At 33.7% G+C, this 12,132-nt stretch overlaps 2 long non-coding RNA genes across 6 annotated transcripts; both read left to right on the forward strand.

Moving 5' to 3' along the window:
* The first annotated feature begins 2,590 nt into the window (after positions 1–2,590).
* LOC149785752 (uncharacterized) lies at positions 2,591–4,364 on the forward strand. The gene is made up of 3 exons (XR_016413526.1): positions 2,591–2,752; positions 3,405–3,554; positions 4,184–4,364. It is a non-coding gene; the product is annotated as an uncharacterized LOC149785752 (long non-coding RNA).
* Positions 4,365–7,323: 2,959 nt separating this feature from the next.
* On the forward strand, positions 7,324–10,993 carry LOC149785753 (uncharacterized). Of its 5 annotated transcripts, XR_016413531.1 has the most exons (4): positions 9,210–9,810; positions 10,175–10,205; positions 10,245–10,357; positions 10,890–10,993. It is a non-coding gene; the product is annotated as an uncharacterized LOC149785753 (long non-coding RNA). The 5 variants fall into 5 exon arrangements; XR_016413529.1 differs by lacking the exon at positions 9,210–9,810 and adding an exon at positions 7,324–7,448 and having other exon boundaries at positions 10,175–10,357; positions 10,842–10,993; XR_016413530.1 differs by lacking the exon at positions 9,210–9,810 and adding an exon at positions 7,324–7,448 and having other exon boundaries at positions 10,175–10,357.
* The last annotated feature ends 1,139 nt before the right edge of the window (positions 10,994–12,132 follow it).

The raw sequence follows: 12,132 nt of genomic DNA on the forward strand, positions 1-12,132 counted from the left end.
ACCAAAACTATTTTATATTTTTAAAAAAAAACCAAGGCCTTAAGAAATTATCATCCAAGTTTACAAAATTCTCTCGAAATATTTTTCTTACATAGTCAGAACTCGATCAGTACGCCAACACAGCCTCTTGAAGTGAACATATCCAAAGAATGTCTCGAAATAATATATAATGTATACAAATCTTGAACTTTCTTTCAATAAATGCTAGTAAATTTTTAACATACAGTTTATCTGACTCTAAACCGAAGACCAAAAGACCAAAAAAGTCAAGAACTGTCCTTTATTATTGAATGCATCCTTTATCGTCTGGTCTTGACTTCACCTCTGCTTTGCGACATGAAATGATTTGCCCTTCAAGTGATGGTTAGTAAGTGTCTAACGACAAGACGTTACATGCAATAAACTGTCATTTTGACGTCTTATGGACTAAAATTAATTTACCTGTCCCTTTATATTGTACCATGTTACATGCGTCTGGAGAATCAGAAAAACAGTTATCGGTACATGTATAACAGTTTGATTTTAAAGACCTGAAAGTGGTGAAAAAAAACCCGACTGAAAGTATACTCCCTAACTGAAGCGACGTATATTAATTTCTTACTAAACAATGACACAAAACAAAAATTTTCAGAACATTATAGCGTTGTTGTAGATCTATAGTCTATTTTACGCCTATATAAATTAAAAATTTGAAATTTACTGTTTCAAACGGCTGCCAAAACGTGATTTCTTAAAATTGTAATATTAGTTTGTGATAACACTTTTATAGAATTAAACATATTTTAAAAGATTTGGTGAATTCGCTTAATGAATTGTAAGACTTACTCTGAAGACGTTAATACTAATATTTACTTTACAATTTTGACATGGTCGCCTATGTTCCTGTTCGTTCGATTGTCGGTTATTCAGTTTTCAGCAATGGCCTATCTTAGCTCATGGCATGCAGGTCACTGAATTGAAATTACAAAGATGCAGGAATGCTGTCATTTAGTGATTTAGTGAAGATTTCGCTTACACAAGTCCCAATCTTTTTAACGAACTTTGGCATTTTGCACGTTGGAAGAGCAAGGAATTTCTTTCTTTTCTTTCCATTTAACAATCCCAAATTATTCTCGTTTATTACTTTACTCGCGTTCATCTATCAATAAATCTGGTCAAGTAAAATGAAAAGAAATGAATAAATAGGCCAATAAAGGACATGAAGACTGTATATAAATATTTGTGTTTTTTCTACCGATGTTAATAACTGAGTTATTATGACTACCAGACTTAGAGTTCATATGGGACTAATCGATGATGACATATGTCGACTTTGCATTACATTTACTGTATGCAGAAAAGCTGTAAATATTTGAATTAAATGCAGTAATTTCGATCGCCTAGTATTTTCAGTGCATTTATCATAAATAAAATATCTTTTATTATGCAAAAAATATCTTAAAACAGCCTTCAAAAATGAATGTTTTCATGACAAGTGAATTGATACAAACACATCAACTAACTTAGTTCATGCAAACAGAGGAAATCTACTTCTCCTTAGGTTATGATAGTCGTTGAATGTCAAAGTCGAGGGATAACATGCATTTGTGTCTTCAACATGGTAAATCGTGCCTGAATAAAAGCATCTTTTTCTTATACTGAACGATTGCCTGTATTCATATTTGTTTCTTTATAGATGTTCGTCTGCCATTACATTTGATTCATCCAAAAAATTAAAACCATTGAAATATTCCTGACTTGCAAATAGTTAAAACATTAGCCGATATCACAGCTGTATACACTCAGTGGCATACTAAGGTTAAATGGCAACCCAGGAGACGATGATGGCCCCGCCAACGATTTTCCTGCCGTTTAATCTTTATCATCTGTTTTGGTTCCGAAAGACCTCCCCGTTCGTCCCCCGCTTCATAAATGACCTAATATATTTCTATTGTACGGATGTTAATGACCGCGATGTCACCAATAAATGACATATATATTCTACATGTGACTATAATGAGCTGTGATGTTGCTATATATTTTAATGAGATACATAAATCTGCATGCGCACCTAATAGCACAAAAAATGTACCAACCATTTTTTTCACGCGATGGATTAAAGTTTTGGTACACACCAAACATATAAGTTCATAAATGTGAGAAATCTAACTGGTATATTCGAATACGCAAGAAAAATATAGAAGCATCCTTCGAGATATTTTACTCGACGATTAAGTGCATATAAATACAACTTTCCAATCCAGTCCTTGAAAACTTGGCAAATGTGTTTCTTTTCCTAAGATTATAATAGTCGGTACATGTCAAAATCGATGGCTAACACGTGTTTGTGATTCATTATGCACCGTCTGACAACAAGAATGGTTACAATATATAATTTATCCTTAATTATAAACCAGAATTTTAATTTATTGTTATTCATCAATCATAATTTAATGCATAAAGTCACTGGAGTGTCTGCGGGCGTTTAGTTTCACGCACATGATCATACAACTTGACGGACAACATTCATCATCATACACGCAATTAAAACCTAAACTTAATGTAACAATTTGACACGTGACGCTTGATTCTTCGTAATACTTGATATCTGTAACCCATCTACTGTATATAAAGAGAATATTGTCACAGTCAAGTAGGTCGCTTCTCTTCGGACCAGACGAAGTTTTGTTGGCTAGCAGTTTTCTTATTGACAAGAAGAAAATGAAGATTGTTTTGACATTCTTCCTCTGTGTGATGGTGGCATCCGTTTATGGTGAGTACTTCAATATAAAAACAATCTAAATTGTGACGTGTATTATATTAAGAGCTATAGGTCTTAGACATGCGTATTAAAGAAAGGTTCAAATGTTCACATTCAAACACCCCTGATTTAGTTCAGTGACAATGAAAAGATTATAAACCGTTCTACTAGCTGAAGATAGAGCAACATGCAACTTATTACAACACGAAAGTATTTACGGATTAAAATCTAATGAAAATAACTCTTACGTTTAAGGAAAGAGACAATTCAATACACTCGGAATTTCTTTTAAAGTGATTGACATATATCAAGTAAAAGTTGGCGAAATCTTTTCATCAAAACAAATTACATATATCACAGTTCTTGATACTACTACTGCTCTCACAGCTTTTATGTCAGGAATCCGATTGAAGGAATACAATACAATACAATACTTCAATACTACTACTACTACTACTACTACTACTACTAATAATAATAATAATAATAATAATAAATGGATTATAACCAGTTAATTTCATTCCATGGACTGACAACAAAGTTTTTTAGATTAAAACATGCATCATGCAAAGTACATTCATAACACTTTATGTAATTCATGTTGAATGACAGATATAGTAGTGTAAAAGTATATGCCCCGTTCGATTATCTTTCATTTTATTAGGGCAAGGGCGTGTGGACCCTTGGGGTGGGTCCGGAGTGGGAACTGGATACTGCAGTTTGTCTCTCTGTCGTACACGAGAGTGTTACGGCAATCAATACAACCAGAGACACGGCTGTAGATGCAACTGTGGTGTTGACACCCGGTATTAAGGTGAAGAATTTTAATGCTACAATTTCTCTGTATATTAGATTGTATCACTGAACATAAAGTTTCTTCTTTTTGCAATATGTTAATGATGGTAATACGTTATTAATGAGTTGTTCTATTCTTTCCTTGTGAAATCTTTGTGGACAGGCTTTTTACCATTAAAAATTATAAGGACAGATACATTTTTTAAAAATATACTCGTCTTCATCCACATCCATATGATGGCATATTTCATAATATAATTTTTATTTGTACTGTATTCATGATTATAAGTTTGCCACAGTGTATTTGAATTAATCATTTTTTATACATAACTATATCAGAGAAAAATCATCACTACTTTCAGAAAGTATGTGTGACGGATGAACTAGACTTAAAATCACTTTTCTCAAAGGTAAATGACAATTCAAGTTCAATCTTTTAAAATTAAACGATTAATTGAATGCAAAATGTTACATGTCAGGAACAAATATCATTCAGTAATATGTATTGTTTCTAGGATTGAATCAAATTTAAATTAATGTAATGAGTATGTGGACTCCTATCAAAGAAATTATTGGTTTTTTATTTTGATTTATCTCTGACAAAGAAACCCGGAGTTACTTCATTGATTTTTTGTTCTTGCTTTACAGTCCATAGATTTGCCAAAGACTATGCGTGCGGTACTCATGAGTGAAACGTCGTCGATAATATCGCAGACGATCTTCCGGGTAATGACGAATTCCATTTATTCACAGAATGTTCCACTACTGTGCAATAATCGAAAAATCGTTATTAAATATTTTTATGTAAATAAATTAAAAATATAAAATATGACATGCTTAGTTTTCTCCCCAACTTTGGATGAAGAAGACAAGAAACACTCAATCCGAACCAAAAAGCCCAACAGAATAAAATTCTGGTCATTATGTAGATGGCATCATACCCACCACCCACCACCCCATTGTACCCCGAAAGTGCTCAGAAAGTCATTCTAAGCTCTGGCCAAATACATTTATGCACAAGTTTTAGACATGATGTTTTTTTATTTGCAATCTGATAGAACAATGTAAGTAAGCCACAATGTTTGTTCGGGAAGATTACGGTCCCATCCTTACAAAGCATAATCAAATGTTGCTCATCTGATGCAACTTTTAGACAGTTTGATAATCTCGAACAAAAAAAAACCTCAACAAAATATACACCATACCTTTATCAATGTTTAGTACTGCTATGTGCAGGAAATTGACATAAAGGGTAGCTGTTATCAACAAATGAAGATAACGTTAAACTAAAAATGTCGGTTTATCCACTCAGAAAATAGCAAAACAAGAGCTGTATAAAAATTAATTTGTATTTCACGAAAGTAACATAAAGGCTATATTAAAACTTTAATGCGTTGTGCGCGACAATAGCGTACATTGTGTACAACAATTTTTAAATACTAAACCCCCCATCGACACAGCAAACACAACATTAAAACGACTCCTAGAATCTTTGATGTCAGTTAAAGACAGTCTGTGTGACAAACAGGTTTATCAGTTGTGTTTAACATTGTTGTTAAGATGTAGCGTCAGTACAAACGTATAGAGGTTGGGTTCTATTGAAAATCTAAACCATGAAAATCATATAAGTCTTGGATGATGTAATTAATGTGAAACAAGAAAAGACGAAAGTCGGGACCAAGGTATGATAATTGTATTAACAGAATAGAAAAATTACGCTGATTTGTTTTCGAAACATTTGAAAAGTGTCTTGCATTTCAAACTAAATACCGGTAGACTACAGCAAACTGTGCCTTATTCTTTGTATTATCCCCCAAGAAAATGACCGAAACAAATATGTGATGGGGGACAACATTCGGGATCATTGGCGTAGAGTCCAGAATTAGATTGGTAGTTAAGATTGCAAGTATGATATAAAAGTTCAAATAGGGAATAATCTTAAGAAAACAATGCTCGATATGAAATCTAGCTCAATATACCATGCACAGCTCTGTCATCAGGTCGATTAAGTTATTAAGCAAGATTAAATTTTATCCTAATGAGATCGTGTGTCATTTTGGACAAATGATTCAGAATATGGATTGAATGCTCACATTTTATTTAGACTGGCTGTTATTGTTTGCTGCTATTTGAGGAGATAACACATTAACACCCTGATTTTAAAGAAATTTTATTCCAAACGTTACAGATGATGCAGTGAATTATGAAAATATTTTCTCGTTCACTTTATAAAAAAATTTGAACTAGTTTTTATTCAACCAGTTTTCATTTCATATCTTAAGGAATGTTATATCATCTTTAGATGACATTTCCAAGCATCGAAGCTACTTGGAGAGATATATACGCCTATCAGGGGCTCTGTTTTGGTGACCTTGTTGTATTTACAGATGCATGGACTATGAACATCAATCAAAGCTTTCGGCAACATCATAACAAGTAGTTAAGCTTTCGGAAAGTGACTTTCTGATGGTTGACCCATTAATGCATTATACACGCTACTGGCGACTTTATTGTATGATTAATGGTATGTACCTGTCAGGTGCCTACGCGACGAGATCTATTTTAATCTGGTTAAGGAAAGCTTTATCCCCACAATTAAGCAATCTTTGCTAGTTCTATTATTAGAATCAGGGCCCATGTTGGCACATATGCCTCAGATTTCAACTTATCCAGGTCCTATTAGACAAGGTGCGCATGGGCGACTGAAACACATCATTCGCTCACTTATGAAGTGTGTGTATGTTGTTTTGTTTTTACCTAGCTTTAACAATGTTAGACATATCACTACGATGGCTGCAGTTTATTGTAATGTCTAGCACTGGGGCATCATGCCGCAGGCATGTAGCAGCATGTCCATCCAGTCACATTATTCTGACACAAAGCTGACCAGTCCTAATACTAACCTCTTAATGCGTCAAGCGAGGCAGCTGCTAGTACCGTTCTAGAAGTCTCTGGTATGATTCGGCCGGGGTTCGACCCCGCGACCCCCCGCATCTGAGGCGGTTGCTTTAACCACGTAGGCCACCAGAGCGGTCGTGTATGATGAAGAAAACTGATTCATATTCAGAATTCAGCTGATTCAAAGTTACTCAACGTCCAAGTCTCGATTTAGGCCTAACCATATATCTGGTCACCAAACAGACCCGTAATAAATAAAATCCGTACAAATTAAGTCTTAGATTCATATACAAATATACAAAATGTGTGTACTTGCGATAACGTTGCACAAAACATTGATAAAGAAAATAGTTATCCTCAAACCCATCTATAATGATAATGAATTTGCAGTGTGTGTGTGTGTGTGTGTGTGTTTGAGATGTAATGTAGCTTTAATGATTTTTCAGTCATATCGCTAAGATGTCTGCAGTGTGACAGTTTATAGTGGTGTCTAGCACTAGGGCATCATGTCGCAGACATGTATCTTCATGTCCCACCCAGTCACATTATCCTGACACCAGACCGACCAGTCCTAACACAACCTCTTAATGCTGAGCGCCAAGCGAGGCAGCTGCTAGTACCAATTTTATGTCTTTGGTATTACTCGGCCGGGGTTCGACACCGCGACCTCCTATATCCGAGGCGGACGCGCTGACCACTAGGTCACAGGAAAATTTGCAATAAAAATAATACGAGTAAATACTTACTCATTGCTTACTAAAAAAAATGATTTTTCCTCGTACGACTTTTTTTGGCGCTATACATCCTTACGTGCTGAAGCTCAGTACAAATTCACAATCAATCAATCAATCAACAAAACTTGTTTCACCTCATAATGCTGACCAAGAAAGGGGACAAGATTAATTTATATCCTGTTGGAAAACGTATTAATTCCACGTTCTAAGTAGGATTCCGTTCCGGTGTATCTCCACTAATATATGTGTGTATATGAAGGGAGGCCGCACCTTCCTAATAGGTAAGATTATAGAAATGTTGAACAAAACATCCATGAAAAAGCTCACTCTCTATCATTTGACAGATATTAATTTCATAATTACCTAACATGTAAATGATGTTTGAAAAAAACTCATGTTGACATGTATATTAGTTCAAACTTATTACAATCTATGTATGTTACCAGGCCTTCGGCGCCGCCATTTTGGAGAGATAAAATGGATGAATGAGATAAATGCATAAGAGTTTGTTGTGTTTTTTTTTTTTTTTTTAAAGCCGGTTTGTTTTCAGAGCCGTGCCACAGAATGTTTTTCGCGTGAAATATTTTCATAACATTAGAATGCAACCCCATTAAACCTCGAGTCATGATAGCTTTAATTCTACTTTGTTGTATCTTTTCTGTTTATGCTTCAAGAGGTCTAGCTACCAAGGCTATAGTTAAATAGTCGTCAGGGAAGAACTTTAATCACCTGGTTTCATTTTGAGCAACAAGCTGTGTCATTGTTCATAGGTACTTTCAAGCGATTTACTTCGTAGACATACACTATTATATTAGGTTCTGATGTGAAGATTATATCAATATAATACATTCTCTTTGCAGTACAAATAAACACAACATGGCATTTCCGTTTAATTTGCAGGTGCCTGAGTTTATCGAAAACTTTCATAATGGGAATTTGCAGAACAATATTGGAACTGAAGATAACTCTAGTTTGGACAAGTTTTACCGAACTTTCCAAAACTATAATTTTTTGGGGCATCTAATCCTGTATTGCTGATAAATAAAGGGAGGAAGCAGAATGGTAGAGAAAGATATATTCTGGCTAATAGTTTAGAGATACACGGCAAACTGTGAAGAAAACACTGTAATGGGCATAACTATTTACACAGGAACAGGATTTATTTAAATATCAGTTCTGTTATTTTTTTAATCTAAAGAGTTTGTTAACATTAGCGATATTTAACTTATTAAAGTTTCATTTATTGGCTTCTCATTTATATAAAACGTATCAGTCTAATGAATCTGGAGTATTTAGTTAAACTAATGAGGGCCTGTGTTGAGTTCAAAATGACAGTTTCGATGTAAATTGCTCAATTATGATTTTTTGTTTCAGTTCTCTTCGGGAACAAAATATATAGACAAATTGCTTTAAAACTTACCCGAAATTCATCCTTTGATTAAATATAATTCGAGCATTTTGTCTTTATTTCATAACTTGACTCATAGATAGTTTCACCGGTATCAACCGTGGACAGACCTATTGATAGGTCTATTAAGTAATGGGCAGAAATGGCTTGTCCGATTTCGTTATGGACCGACTCTGTTTTTGGCCGAAACGTCCCAAAATCATATATTCTTTTTAATCTTCTTAATTTATGATTTTATTAATCTGAGATCAGCCTATTGAACTGATACTCATCAAACTAAAAACAACTATTTTCTCTGCTTTCTTAATCATTCTAAATTTTAATCATTCTGACTTTGTAAATAACTCTTGTAGAACAGATTGAAATAGCTGAAGTTCTCCACTTGTAAATCGTAGGATTTTATTTTTTCTCTTATCCTGCAATTTTGTATTGTAGCCACAGACTCAATCGTTGTTTTCAAACTATTATTTCCTGTACGATTTGCATGAAATGCATAAAGTCACGAATAGATATCCAATAATGTTCACGATAACGAGCTTCAGATAAACATAGGTATATTACATTGAACCTAAGTCCTCATTTTGACTTTTATAGGTCGCGTAAATAATAATAATAAAATAGCTTGATCATGTTTGTTATAGCATCGCATCCAGCAGGATTTAAGCGGTCGTTGGTACGATTTGACATCAAACCGTCAACGTAACCTGATTCCTTCAGGATGATATATTACCTTAATTAAGAAGTGTTTCGTCAGAAGTGCAATAAAAACAACGCACTTAAGTGCAACGGCTGTCTAAGATCTTTCAGAAAGATATTCAGAGACTAAAGCTGTTTTGTAATCTGTCTGGTTATATTATACAATGGGACAACTAATGCTTTCATTTATGTTATCTATATAATAACATTTTCACACATTAGAAGAAAACAATAATAGAATCTAAGAAAAGGAGAAATGACATCGAGAAAATGAACTGTTGCAAGTCGTATAAAAAAAGGACTGTGCGGGCAATTGCACATTAATTATGTCATGAAAATATGGGTTACACATAGACAGGTGGTTATTTATGTACTCGCAATTATTGACCAGGGGTCGCCCTGGCAAGCATATGTATATAAAGAAGTAATTTAGCATGACATCTTCACTCTGATCCGATCGAGAATCTCTTCCCGAAACATAATGGTGAAGGCAGTTTTAGCCTTGACCCTGGTCTTTGTGATGGTGGCATCCGCTGTTGGTAGGTACTTTCTATCTGGAACATTTGTCATCGGAACTAAATGTTTTGTCCTTTTTATGTTCTCTTATTATATTTTCTGTTGATCAAAATTACTATCATGAGCTTCTTTAACGGTCTTGTTTTCAACAACTGATGTGCAAGGAGTAAGTATGTCGTACATTCCTTCTAATATTCCATATATGCATGTGTCCACCTAAGAAAAAATTAAAAATCAACGTGAAAGAACCTTTTAATTTTAATTTTCTAAAAAATAAGATAAAAGGACACAATTATACTCTGATATAATTTGTGTTAAAAAAAATTATTGCATGTTATTTTATTTCATTCCTTGTTTATTATATTGTTTTAATATCCTTTATACTAGGGCAAAGATATGACATGAATCCTGGGTTAAATGGTGGCAGCCCTGGTGTTGTTGATCCACGGCTTGGATCCGGTGTGGAATCGGGATTATGCGGCGTATCCCTCTGTCATACCAGAGAGTGTTACGGCAATGAATACAAACAGAGATACGGCTGCAGATGCAATTGTCCTTCTCGTTACTAAGGTAGGAAATCTGTTTTATGTTACAACAAATTATTATTTACAAATGCTTTCACTTCCATCTGTGAACGGCTTCTTTGTGGTACTTGTCATGTAATCGGTACTTGTTCAATGTTAGCAATAGCCGGCCTAGGGTTTCAGACCATGTTTACAGACCATGATGACAGCGGCCGATGCACGGCAGATGCACCGCTCTGTAAACTTTGTGCACTCTAAAGACAATCGTGATAATCACGTGTGTTTAACACGCGAATTCAAGTCCCGTGATGTTTTTGTTGCTAACTGTAGCAACATATGTATTTATTTTGTTTGTTTCTTTTCTTTTTCGTCGTATTTGTCCTTGTAGTTAAAACGTAAATTGTCTTCTGAAAATCTGTTTAAACTGTGAATTTCAAACAGTTAAAAATAAATCATTATCTAATATCAGGATCATTTTTCTTTCCTGTATATTTTATTTGTCTTCTCTTCTTTCTTTTTTATTTAAATAGGAACAAGAAGAAAAGAAAACTGAAGGATTTACTTTATTGATTTTTCAGATGCTGCTATTGACCAGTCGCACTGTGATGTAGAATTCCATTCACATATTCATAACCCCGCGAATTATGTTCACTTTGTACAAATTAAATTTATAAAACGTAAACTGAGTTCAAAGTTTATCTGTCAAATAGTTTTACGAACATGAAACCCAGTTGTATCATCGAGTCAGTTTTAAAGAAGCATTATAATTTTGACTATTACACAAAACCAAAAGTAAAAGACGAAAATAATACCGCTGCAATTGCACTATTTAACTTATTGTATTCTTATTCGAAGGATATCCTAAAGCAAATATATATATATATATATATATATATATATATATATATATATATATATATATATATATATATATATATATATATATATATATATATACACACACACACACACATTATCAGAGAGAATGTTTGCTTTAAACGAGTTAATAATATACATTTTATCCATTGGGTGAAAACCTCACTATTTTAACCCACGTGATAAATAGATCCGTTTTCAGTTGGAGCAAGCACATATTCTTTACAGTTCATGCACAGACGTACTGGCCAGCAAAATGTATAACAGTTTAAGCAGTAGACCTTTTTATGGAATTCCGCGCGATAATGTTAGATGTTAACCGTTTCTGTTCTGTGTTGCGCGTCTGTAGTATCGTGGTTCTCGTTCGTTTGCATGCGAGGCAGCCATACTAGATCAGTCACGTGTCTGAATATATCTCAGATTTCTTGGTCATAACATTATCGAATAAATATATCTGATATGTCACTCTATTGAATTATCCAAATCATTTCTCTTGCAAAAAAATCATTCATTCGCGGTCAAGCGTGCGCACACACACACACACACACACACACACACGCACACACACACACACACACACACACACACACACACACATATATATATATATAATATATATATATATATATATATATATATATATATATATATATATATATATATATATATATATATATATATATATATATCAAGAAAGAGAGAGAGAGAAACAAAAAAAATTATAAGTATACATAAATATACACCAGACGGAACACGGAAAGTGCTATCCCTGGATTCTAAAGAAGTATGCTTGATAATAGAAGGCAGAATTAATATTTTAATATAAATAACGATTTTTTATTTCGTACTGTAAGGTTGTAATCTCCGTGGACTACGTATTAAAAAATCTCCTACCTGTATGATAGTATTATATATATATATATATATATATATATATATATATAT

Source organism: Sinohyriopsis cumingii, chromosome 13 (assembly GCF_028554795.1).
Source record: "Sinohyriopsis cumingii isolate HCF-2022 chromosome 13, ASM2855479v2, whole genome shotgun sequence".
Classification (NCBI taxonomy): Eukaryota; Metazoa; Mollusca; class Bivalvia; order Unionida; family Unionidae; genus Sinohyriopsis; species Sinohyriopsis cumingii.